At 43.8% G+C, this 12,264-nt stretch overlaps 1 protein-coding gene across 20 annotated transcripts in view; it reads left to right on the top strand.

Annotated features, from left to right (window-relative positions):
• LOC141760990 (receptor-type tyrosine-protein phosphatase delta) overlaps positions 1 to 12,264 on the top strand; it is a 400,655-nt gene that overhangs the window by 111,255 nt on the left and 277,136 nt on the right. For all 20 annotated transcript variants that reach the window (XM_074624152.1, XM_074624149.1, XM_074624146.1 and 17 more), the window contains exon 4: positions 4,912 to 4,935. The gene's annotated coding sequence lies outside the window, so the exon portion shown is untranslated. The remainder of the gene's footprint in view (positions 1 to 4,911; positions 4,936 to 12,264) is intronic.

The following is a 12,264-nucleotide window of genomic DNA, read 5'->3' as shown; positions in this document are numbered from 1 at the left end:
CACCTCGACTTGAAGAGAGATTAAAAACAAGTGAGCAATATTTTTTTTTTTTTGCCTCCCCTCAAAGAACAGCCTCAGCTTTGGAGCCAATCTGGCTTCTTGTCTGACTTGTGTAAACTTCTAGATACTTCTGCAGTCTGCGTGAGCCCGGGCCATCTGTAGCCTGCCGTCAGTGCTTCTCTAATTCTTTGTTGCAACAGAGAAAAAAAAAGTAATGTTTATATCAGCTCAGATGGAAGGGTGCAAGCTCTCTCAGTATCATTGATAACATGGCAGCACTGTTCTTCTCTTCTGCGATGTCTGTTTCACACCTTCTCTTCTTCTCTCTCTGCATCGAGGGCCTTTTTTGCAGTTAGCTGGAGGTTAGCCAGTCAGAGCCATTTTGTCCCATTATGTGGCACTGTAAAAAAACAGCTGCTACCATTCCACACTGGTGGATAGGTTAAATGGTGACACAAGGAACAGGGCCTTTTCCGTCATGGTCTAAATTGACCGACAACAGGCACTGGAGGTTCCACTGTTCCTTCCCGGGCTGCCTTCCAGCTCCATTGCTTTTGATTTCCAATTAGCGGTCACTCAGTCCTGAAGCCATTTTAGAGACAGAACTCTCACTCTCTCTTTCTGTGTGTGCATTCATTGACATGTTTCCATGTTCCGCTGAGAGAGAAATGGCCGACCCACTGATTAACTTAAATTAATCTGCAAAGAGCACTAGAGGAAGCAGAATAGATGCCAATTGCAGTGGATCGGTTGTAGTATAGGCCTAGTTGGAGTAATAATTGTGCCATCGTGAATGCAAGCTGCTTCATCATTTATTAAACTGATCTTTGTGTTTATTCTTGTGGTCCTCCCAAAGAGGAAGATGTAGCCTAGAATTATAGTTATTTTACAGGGGGAAAGGCTTAATATACTTCAATTCAAACATTTGCAAGGTATTCAATAGCAGTAGACTGTATGTGGGCCGTAAATGCATGGATAAATCAAGTATTTAATAGCACTGAAATATGCATGCTTACGATGATGCACCGAACCATAACTGTCACATTTTATATTACATATCCCTATTAAAACAGAGGAGAAGAGCCTAGCAATTAGACACTTGTATAAAATGAGGGAAAGAGAAATTTAGAATGAAAGAAAAGATACAACCTACTTAAGATACTTATGTAAATGTAGGATAATGCAGCTTTCTCTGTTCCCTCAACTGACTGCAGATGATCACCTCCGGTCCGTCTCTGAGGAGTTGAAAACTAGAGGGGTGAGCGAGGGTAGTGTAATATGGGCAAGAAAGGTTTTGACAGAATTTCCACTAGCTGGTGAAGAACAATTTAGCAGCTAGTGATGATTAACAACCCCATCAAACCCTCAAAGAAATATGTGGTCGTTTGTTTAATGGGAGATAAAAGTCATAATCTTTATGGACATTTAAGGCCACATCAAAAGATGGTGAATTATTTTTCGAGTTATAATGCATGATTTGTGATCACTGCATAGAAAACGTGCAAATTATGAGTATAGTCTTCATCATCAGACACCACTGCCCCCGACATTGTACCAGATTGAAAGCATTACATATTCATTATCATATTGTTTGTAGAGTTATACAGTTAACACATAAAGATAATGTATTTAAAGGTGCTCAATGCGAGATTGGGAGCATTTCTATTGCCTTCACACGGCTCTCAACGTGGCGACGGCTGAGCCAGCGACTTGCAGCTAACGGTGCACACAGCGCTAACAGTGCAAACAACGGCAAAAGTGCTTACAGAGCTAACAGTGTTAACCTGAGGGGGAAGCGGAGGGTGGGTACTACGTTTCTGCGATTACGCTGTCGGTCAAGACTGCGTTATCAGCTGTAACCGCCGTATAAGTGATGGGCAGAGCGGCAGCTGTGAACTCGCCAGTGGGGCACGCTCACATGCACGATTACAAAACACACAGAGGAAGAGCGACTTCATTATCTGCTCAGGTAGACATTACTCCTCTATATCTTTACAGAGCAGATAGTTGTTTGCTGCTATATTAATGCTCTGAATATCGTAGAGAGCACCTTTAAGTAAAAGCAGATACAACAGTGGTGCAAAGGGGATACTTTCAATTTATCAGTAGGTGTGGCTGCCGTTGGCTGTCAGCGACCAAACAAACCAGCTCCTCCGACTCCCTTAAAATGCAGTGTTGTCCCCGCCGTGGTGCGCTGACTGTTATGTGATGAATGAGGAAAGTCAAGACCGCCTGTGTCAAAAAGAATCTCCCTTGAGGAAACTGATGTCCTTGTCCAAGAGCCGCAAAGTCTCACAGGACTGAATATACAACACTGCAAATATCCCACCAAGGGCAGATGATGTCTCTCTAAATTTAATCCAAATTTCCAGACAAAGTGTAATGTCGTTTGCCATGCTTCCCTTGCACATAAATAGCTTTATGGTGAAAAGACATTGTGTACAGACTATTATACCAATCATGTTGATACGTTTAACAAGATGAGCAGTTGCCATGGTAGTTTTAAGTATAGGCTCCCTAGTTAACCCAGTACAGACTAGGCCACATGTGCAACTTGTTCATAGTTCAGGATATGACTACCTAGGTAGCAGTCAATGTGTACTGTGTTGTTATATTTTACGCAATTGTCTTCATGAGCTCTTTTTGATATTGTAAATGGACTACATGTGATATAATGTTAAAGTCTTATGAACTACAGGAACCCTCCAGTGTACTGCTTCCCCCACCTATTTTGGCACAATAAATGCCACGGTGAGCAATGGCAATATCACAGGAAAATGGCCTAATAAAATTGTCACCTCACATACAAGAAAGAAACCCCTTTAATCTGGAAGCAAACCCAGAGGGTTCACGGTGTGGCTGCCAGTTACTCATCCTGGCATGGCCATTTCTGCCTTATTGCACCGTCTAGCCAAAGCAAAACTTTACAAAATTGAGACCATGCCTTCACTAAAACCCATGTCTGAGCGGTGCTCACTATGCTGCTCAGTATATTGCATCACAGAGGCTTTTTTTGTAATTCCCCCCAGCACTGACCACTCCAAACATCCCCAAATCCCTCTTGTCAATATAGAAAAGACAACATGAGGAGCGGACTTCTCAGCTTTTCTTTGCCTTGTCAAAAAGTTTCCATATCGTGTTGTGGGTTCTACACAGCATAACTAAGACCCTGGAAGCAGCTTATCTGCTTAAAACAGGAGGGTAAGGGAGAGGGTGAAAAACTTCCATCTTTTTCCTGGTTCACAGAGTGGGTTTATTGAAGCCACCAGAGCTTTGGTTTCTCCCTCTAGGTTCCCCCTCCACCATCCCTGCTAGTCTAATCCACTGAGGCCCACGCTACCTCCATTGCTTTTGATTGGTCAGGCTTCCAAACTTCCACCGTAGGACTGAGGAAAAATCAATAATATTCACTGCACTGCAAAAAGTGCCTCTATTAAAAAACACAAAATATGATCACATTTAAAATTTAGCCACATCCCACTCTTCCCCTCTCCAATTTTATTGTTGTCTTTCATTGCCGCCCCCTTCAAGTGTCTTGGTCTCTCGCTCCCTACCAAACAACACTGATGCTAATGTCATTGAAACCCCAGGTGCTTCGAGTGGCTCTTGAAGTCTGGCATCAGTCCCTGCCACCCCCTTCCCCTGGGTCCAATTTTCCCGGCATGAAGCTTCAAGGTCCTCAGCTGAGCTCTCTGTTTAGCAACAACAGTAGCAGCGAGTGTGAATGTGTGTCAGACGGAATGGTAATGAGCGTCCCAGAGATTGAACCCCGGTCTTCCCCCCTCTCTACCTCTCTCTCTCTCCCTGAAAATAGATTTGTTCTCACGAGCAATACAGATATTGTAATCACACTCCCCCCATCGCTGATCCCCTTGGGATTTGTTGCATGCACACCAAAAATGTAAATGAGTGCAGGGGGGATAGACATCATTGGTGATAAATCATATTACTGTACTGGCAAATTCTGCTTAGCAACACAACCAGACTGCACTGGTAAGCAACTGCAACACAAATTTAGTCCTGAGTCTACCATTTCCCTCACACTACTGTACACCCAGTTACTGCCAGCTCACTCCATTTCCTTGTTTTATTGCACATTTACAAGAAAGCAAAACTGTTCTTTAGAAGAGTACATTCGTAGAGGGACCACTTTAATTGTAAAACAAAAAAAAATGTGTAACAGAAATACAGCATATACTTCTCAGGCTGCCAGGGAGTTGGTACAGGAAAGTGGAGGAGAGTGCAGGTCTTATAATATCCCTTTCTATAAAAAACTTTGGAGGTATGTCAGGCAGTGACACACTGAAAATGTGGCTACATGTTGTTGTATTTTAGAGCACTTGTTCATTGTTTGTGCCGGGGCCACCCTAAGGTATTTCCGGGTAGTGCGGAACTGCCATTGTATTACGCCGTTGGAACCTTGGACGCTGGCTGTCAAACTAACAATTCGAGGAAATGTAGCAAAGGTCGAAGCTCACAGGGTGAGAGATATCTGAGGGGAACACCTTGGTGCATGTTTGCATTTGTTTGTCCGTTGGTTCTGTTACAGTGGTGCAAAAAAAAAAGGTTGTTGGTAATAGATTAGGTTTCTTACATCCTCTCCGCCTCCACCCTCAAAATCTTGAAACACTGACAAATATTAATGCAAGTTGTGCAAAGTTTGAATCCTCGGGGGAAACTATCTAAGACGTTTCATGTCCCTTGATTAATAAATGATGTACCCCTCTTGACAGGGACTATTCTTAACCCCTAGTCAGTACAATGCTGGGACACCATCATTTTTCAAGGGAGCTAGTGACAGCCTAAGCCTGCATTGAAGTTTAGCTTGCTGTACATTGTAATTTGCTGACATTTCTCTTCTCTCTTTCTCCCCCTCTTGTTCCCTCCTTTTCCCCAATGGCCCGCTTACAGATGTGACCAACTATTCCGCACTAGGTAAGAGTCGTTTCATTTTTCATCGCACTGTTCTCAAGAGTGAGAGTCATGTTTGAGTTGTCATGTGTGTTTTGGGAGTGATGTGAATGCATAAATATGGAAGAGGGTTAGATGGGGGGTGGGGGGATTGAAACAGCACCAAGATGCTGCTGTTTGCTCAGTAAGGTGTGCAATGCTCTGCAGTCCCCGACCATCCCATTTCCCCACATGTGTGCATGGGAATACGCAATGGTAGCTTTTTTTTTCTGGCAAGTGGATTGTGTGCTCTGTGCCTTCACTTTGAATTTTATTCAAATGAGAATCAAATGGCCCAGATTGTTCAAAGAAGACGCCGGCAGTGTTGACTTAAACAAGCATAGCGCGGATGGTGTCTGTTTCCACATGGTGGTGGGTGTGTGGAAATATCTCATATGTTAAGCTGTGAACCACTTCCGCTGTTCCCTAACTCCACATGTCAACATGAAACCCCTGGTTCTGCGGACACCGACAGTGTCCATATGGTGACATAGCCGTGGATGTCCTGTTCTCAATGGGATAACTTCACAAACGTCTCTCAGGGACCTAATCTTTTTTTTCGCTTTACACTCTTTTATGGCAGGCTCAAGAGATGTAAGGCACTTTCACACCAGCAATTCAATCCACACGTGGTTTGCCTAAAAATATCTGTACCCAGGTATATACAAAGAGGCTGTGCCTGAGTCAACCAAAACAAGTTGGTGTGAACAGCAGTACACTCCTGTGCAATCAGACACCATAGTATATAACATCATGTAATTTGTGTGAATTGTTTGTGTGCTGATTGGTCAATCCATTCTCACACCCAACTTGTCAAATACCGCTGTTTGGTAAGTGCCCCTCGACATTGGATATGACGCATGATAGTGGAGCGGCTAACATCCATTTTTCAGTCAAATCGTGCAAATAGTGATACAAGCACCAAATTTGGCATGATGATTCCCGAGGGGTCACTTAGCAAATATAAACGATCGGCTACTTGAAAATCCAAGACGGCGGCCATTTTTCAAGATGGCCGCCAAATTGACCTGCCGTTAATGGTTTCTCTCATAGAAATTCATCTACTTGGTCAATTTGAGTGATCTTGGTGTCAAATTATGTGTTTTCTAGCACGCTGGATCTTATTTTGATAGTTTTAATAATTTTGAACTGCAATTTGGCGGCCATTTTCAAGATGGCTGTCAAATTTACTCGCGGAGAATGTTTTTCTTAAAGAAATGCATGTACTTGGTCAACTTGAATGATTGTGTATAATTATATGTTTTCTGGTATGCTATCTAATCATATAAGTTTTACAGCTTTAACATCCTCCAATAAGTGTTTTTCTACTTTTTGGCTGTCCGGTGAGTCTTTGCTTTGTGGTGTTTGCATGGCTCAATTGGCTTGTAGGCCTACTGTTGTAGATATCAATAGCTGCTGTTGCCATAGGTGTAGGGGCTTAGTGGTAGGGGTAGTACCTTTGTTTCAGAAGTCAGCCACATTCTCCAGGATGGACTACTGGCACTGGTCCTCACTACTTGCCCAACTCTCACCTGTGGCTCCATGAAGTTGCTAGTGCACGGCAATGACCACACCCCGGGACACCGGGGTGTGGTCATTGCTCACGGGCTGAACTAGGTGAGGGTAGCACACAGAGAGTCTCTCTGTGATGGAGTATGTCTAGCTCCAAATGTCAAAGTGCATAGAGTCAACGAACCAGCCATCTTTATCCATAAGGTTCCAACCCAACTGCCAGAATTGTCACAACAGCAGAGAACTGTAAAGGAGTGATTGTTGGGCATTACCAGGGCACACTGGTGACAATCGCTGCTGTGTAACTCAGAATGGGGTTTAACATCAGCTAAGTAGGATTCAGCATTATACTTAGTGTCCCAAATGCTGCTTACTACCAACCCCTGATCAGTTTTAAGCAGCCACACCTGAATCGACAGGATGTGCAAGCCGGGGAGAGCCGAGCCAAGGATAATGGGGTTTCAGTTATCCAGATAGTGTACAGATTGCGTAAAATAATGCATGAGCCTAGCTGTATCCCATACAAGAAAGTGCCCGTGATACAGGGTGGTAAAAGGATAAACCTTCGACCCTACACATTACAATGGCTTTAAACCAAAAATCAACTGAAAAATGTTGGCACACTGACTGGGCCAAGTGTTGCCTTTGTCAAATGGACAAGAATGAGGGCCTTACTTCTCCACATATAAATCCCAACAAAAGACTAGGTGATGGGTACAGCCTCTTGGCGAGGAAAATTCCCAGATTCCATGCAGTCAGTCAGCTACCAGTCAAGCGTGACCCAGCAAGACTAGACGACGGTAGTGGGATAGAGGAAACCTTGATGAAAAATAACACCAAGTTACAAAGAGCTGAAAAGAGATCAACCCCTTCAACTGTTACAGATGAGAGCAGCTGTTACAAAATACCACGGAGGGTCAGAGATACTCTATCCCCCAAATGCTTTCTGTGCGAGGAAGAAGGGGGCAACTTAAGATAAGCAATGACCATGAAACTGAATGAAAGACCAAATGAATGTGCAAAATCCTTCAGTGATGGAAAGCTCCTTCCCAATCTGAGTGCTGGAGATGTCATCCTGCTTGCTTGGCTGCTCTGTACAAACGAGAACGAGCCTATCTGAATGCCCAACAGCTGCAGAAGAAAGAAGACCTGGCCCAGAAGAAGGAAGCAAATATGGAGAAGCAGTCCACCTGCATAAATCAGAATTCAACAGCACGTCTCATGATGGGTACCTTGAAGATACCGTCACACCATCCCTGCTTCAGTTTGTATGTATGATTGAACATGGGGCTGATATCAAGTCACAACTGCAGAATGGCGCATCAAAATCTGACCTTGCAACTGTTACAGTAGAGCTGTTTTGCCAAATACAGGGAAGGATCGCAGGTCCACAGGCACTACAAGGACAGGAAGACACCTTTTGCTATGTATGTTGGCCTGTCTGTGTTTGCCAAGACCAGAAAGAGGCAACTGATAGATATGTTGGTGTGGGAACCTCATGGATAAAGATGGCTGGTTCGTTGACTCTATGCACTTTGAAATTTGGAGCTAGACATACTCCATCACAGAGATACTCTCTGTGTGCTACCCTCACCTAGTTCAGCCCGTGAGCCAACATGGTGTCCCGGGGTGTGGTCATTGCCGTGCACTAGCAACTTCATGGAGCCACAGGTGAGAGTTGGGCAAGTAGTGTGAACCAGTGCCAGTAGTCCATCCTGGAGAATGAGTCTGACTTCTGAAACAAAGGTGCTACCTCTACCACTAAGCCCCTACACCTATGGCAACAGCAGCTATTGATATCTACAACAGTAGGCCTACAAGCCAATTGAGCCATGCAAACACCACAAAGCAAAGACTCACCGGACAGCCAAAAAGTAGAAAAAAACTTATTGGAGGATGTTAAAGCTGTAAAACTTATTAGATTAGATAGCATACCAGAAAACATATAATTCTACATCACAATCATTCAAGTTGACCAAGTACATGCATTTCTTTAAGAAAAACATTCTCCGCGAGTAAATTTGACAGCCATCTTGAAAAATGGCCGCCATATTGAAGTTAAAAATTGTTAAAACTATCAAAATAAGATCCAGCATGCTAGAAAACACATAATTTGACACCAAGATCACTCAAATTGACCAAGTAGATGAATTTCTATGAGAGAAACCATTAACGGCAGGTCAATTTGGCGGCCATCTTGAAAAAATGGCCGCCGTCTTGGATTTTCAAGTGGCCGATCGTTTATATTTGCTAAGTGACCCCTCGGGAATCATCATGCCAAATTTGGTGCTTGTATCACTATTTGCATGATTTTTCCACTATCCGCTCCACTATGAAGGCCCCCCAATGACTGTGACCGGTCTTTCAACTAACTCCAATGTAACCCCACCTGCAGCAATATTCGACGGTCAGAGCAAGTGACATGGTATTAAGAGCCTGAGAGTCAACTTAGGGCGGGCAGGAGGGTGGATGGGTCAAACAAACACAGGACTTTCAACCAGGAGACTGGTGTTTGTGTCCCGTGTGAAACTAAAAGTAAACGTTGACTTATTTTGTCACGTCAGTGGTTAGTTGCGTGAGTCTGTGAAGTTAACGTCAACCACAACCGTTTCCTAAACCTAACTTAGTGGTTGTGTTGCTAAACCTAACTTCCTTTGAAAGCGGAAGTTTATTTTAAAAGGACACTATGCATGACACGCCGTCCCTGATACGTCCTGTACAAAAGTAATGCAAGAGGGGTACCTAGTGCGCTTTCTCCGCTGCCGAGGGGCACTGACCAATCGGCGGTATTGGGAGTGATAATTTGTTGGATTGGTGTGCAACAAATTGCCCCTCAGGAATAATTAAGATTACCTTGCCTTACTAATGGCATTGTTCGCCATAAAATGTGAAAGATAAAATGACAATAACATTCAATCAACACTTTTTATCTAGGAAGGAGGTTGATGAAGAGCAGAATTTTAATTTCTGTTTGGCCAGATGTCAAAATGGCGCCAATCACTTTCCCTGGCAATGGCGGTAAACAGATGCACTTTGTTGCCCAATGACTACGCAAGCAAACCACGGGGTTGTATCAGCAGTGTAGGAGGCTGACAGCAGTGCAACACGTCTACTGAACTGGGGAACAATTGAACTCTGGTTGGAACAAGCAAACCCAGTGTGAAAACAGCCCTACAGTATCTGTTGAATGTCAAGATGAGTGTGCATTGTTAGACTGTTTCTGGAGCCACTCAGCGGGCTGCAGGAGTGTGATAGAGGTCAACTGCATGATTGAATCCAACATAGCAGGGCCTCAGATCAGGACAGCGGGACCTTTCAACACTACCCATGGCTCTGAGCATATGTTCACAAGGGGAAAATCAATCATCTCATCTTCAAGGTGGAGCAAGTGAATTGGACAAATGTTACTCTTACTTGGCTGGTGTTTTGTCTCAGATACATAGCTGCTCTCAGTGCACTCGCCTTTACGTACTCGGACAGTGATTTGGAGTCTGCCACCTCATTGTGTAATTGAAAACCCAGAGCCATGCCACCACACTAGCACAGTTTGGCTACCCGGCAGAGCATCTGCAAGCAGTTCTGGTCCGGCTCTCAACTCTTTGAGGCGGGCGCTGGCTGACTGCTCGGAAACAGAAAACCCCTGGCTTGCTGAGAATAATAAGTACCCATGGGAAGCTGCCAGATGGACATTTACTGTGAGCCTAGCTGGAGAGGGAGAAATCTGTCAAACATCACACTAGGCATCTGTGGGGGAGCAGTGCAGGTTCACGTCCACTATGTCGGATAAGAGGAGTGCTCTTTGTCGAGACTAAAAGCTGTTAGATTTTTAACACATCACATCTAGTTGATGCATTTACCTTCGTCCAAGGTCAGCAATCCACATTACATTAAAGTCACCTGTTACAGTGAAAGCTTTAAATAATGACTAGATAATGGACGCTTTAAAGATATTTATCACATAATAATAGTGGCCATTGTGGGCAGTCACTGAGTGGAATATACTCTACATTTAACTAACATTTTACTCCTATTTCCAGGCAATCAATAGCAATTAATTAATACTAAACTGGATTCTTTTGTGCTGTTCATGTGAGAAAGAGATACAAATATTTGCAAAGTTTCTTTTATCTCCCCCTCAAATTTTGTTATAGGCAGTTGTGTCTGTCCCCATCATGGAATAATAAGGCAAAAGCATGTTTCTGCCTTAGATACTCCTTGAAGCCCGGTCTTCTGACTTGGAGTAGAAACGTCCAGTATTTTTTTTATACACTCTTCAACACAAAGCTATCGGCGAGGAATTACAATTGGCTCATTATGCTTTCGGAGGCTCGAGGGCTTCGGCGCTGGTATAAGGAGAGGGAGAATGAGAGAGAAAGAGCACAAAGGGTTCATCCCAGTATCGTCAGCAGTGAAATAGGACCATGGTTCTCTTAGACAAGCTGTGCACCAGTTATTATTGCATTATGTCTGGCAGCCCTCCTCTCAGACAGGAACTGAGCCACACTTGAACAGTGATATGACACTGGCACAGAAGAGAGTGATTGCTGGCTGCTCAGTTAAGCAAATACCATTACGCTGTCGAAGTCTAAAAGTAGATCTGTGCTCTGTTTAAAAAAAAAAAAAAAAAAAAAAAGATAAAAGGCCAGCCCCGGACAGTATCTAAAGCACTGGTGGCTTTGTAATGCTCAGGAGTGGATTCTTCTGAAATGGTTCTGGTGTATTCATCTCTCAGAGGACAAGAACAATGCAATTCACGGATAATACAACACTTCCAAGTCTCCATCTGGGTTTCTGGGAAAAATTTACTATTCAATATATCAAGACCGATTTCTTGTTTAGAATCACGTTTTTTTTTTAATAATTTTGTGCATTATCTATAATTTTGAGACAGAACAAATAAGTCAAGGCCACATAATATATGTTTTAGCAATGACCTCGAGTTCACAGTCCCCATAGAAATACTTATATATGGAGAGCAAGCGAGCAGTCCTAACCCCAAACCATTAGAGACCAGCCATAGCTTGCTCCTGTGGTGGGTCTTAATGTTAGCGCTTTCTTTCTTTTAGCCGTGCCCTCTGGGTAACGGGCCGTTTCGCTAATGGTGAGTTTCTCAAGCGTGTCAAAAGCCTCCTGGCATTATCAAAAGCTCTTGAGGGAGCTTAAAGTTGCTGTATGTTGATTTTTTTTCCCCCCTCTTTTTTATTTTAAAGTCCAACTACTGCAGGGTAAGTTGTTAATAAGAAATGTGACTGATAGCTTGTTAGCGTGACTTTGCATGCATTCTACAGTAATTAGAAATGAGTGACAGCTTCACCAAGCGTTCGCTTTTCCAGCCGCCTCTGAGAAATCTGCTTACAGTGCATTACGTTAGCAGAGCGTGTCACTCCTCGCCTCCTATTTTTCATAGGCGATGTCGATATTTTCATAATTATCCCTCATCATGCCAGATGATCACACATGCCACGCACATAGAGATGCTTTACGGATGTTTTGCCACGGCAATTTACGCAGAGACGCCACGCAGAGTCGTGTACACTTGGACGCCCCTATCCCTGCGAGTGAAGTGGGCGCTGCTGTTAACGAACAGATGGCTTATCTTTAACTTTATCAGCGGCGGCGGTGTCACCGGCAAACGCGATAAGTTGCTCCAGTGCCTGGGGAGAGCGGCATCCATCAGTAGCTAACAGCATATGGTGAAGGCACATTAAGGTGTCCTCTCTCTCTCTTTCCCTGCCTTCCTGTCCTATGAGTAGTTCTGCAGCCAAGCATCAGATGCTCACTTCACAGGACAAAGTGTGTGTG

The sequence above is a fragment of the Sebastes fasciatus genome, chromosome 22 (genome assembly GCF_043250625.1).
Source record: "Sebastes fasciatus isolate fSebFas1 chromosome 22, fSebFas1.pri, whole genome shotgun sequence".
Lineage (NCBI taxonomy): Eukaryota > Metazoa > Chordata > Actinopteri > Perciformes > Sebastidae > Sebastes > Sebastes fasciatus.
The sequence above is the reverse complement of the archived record's forward strand: the minus strand, read 5'-3'. Positions and strand labels throughout refer to the sequence as shown.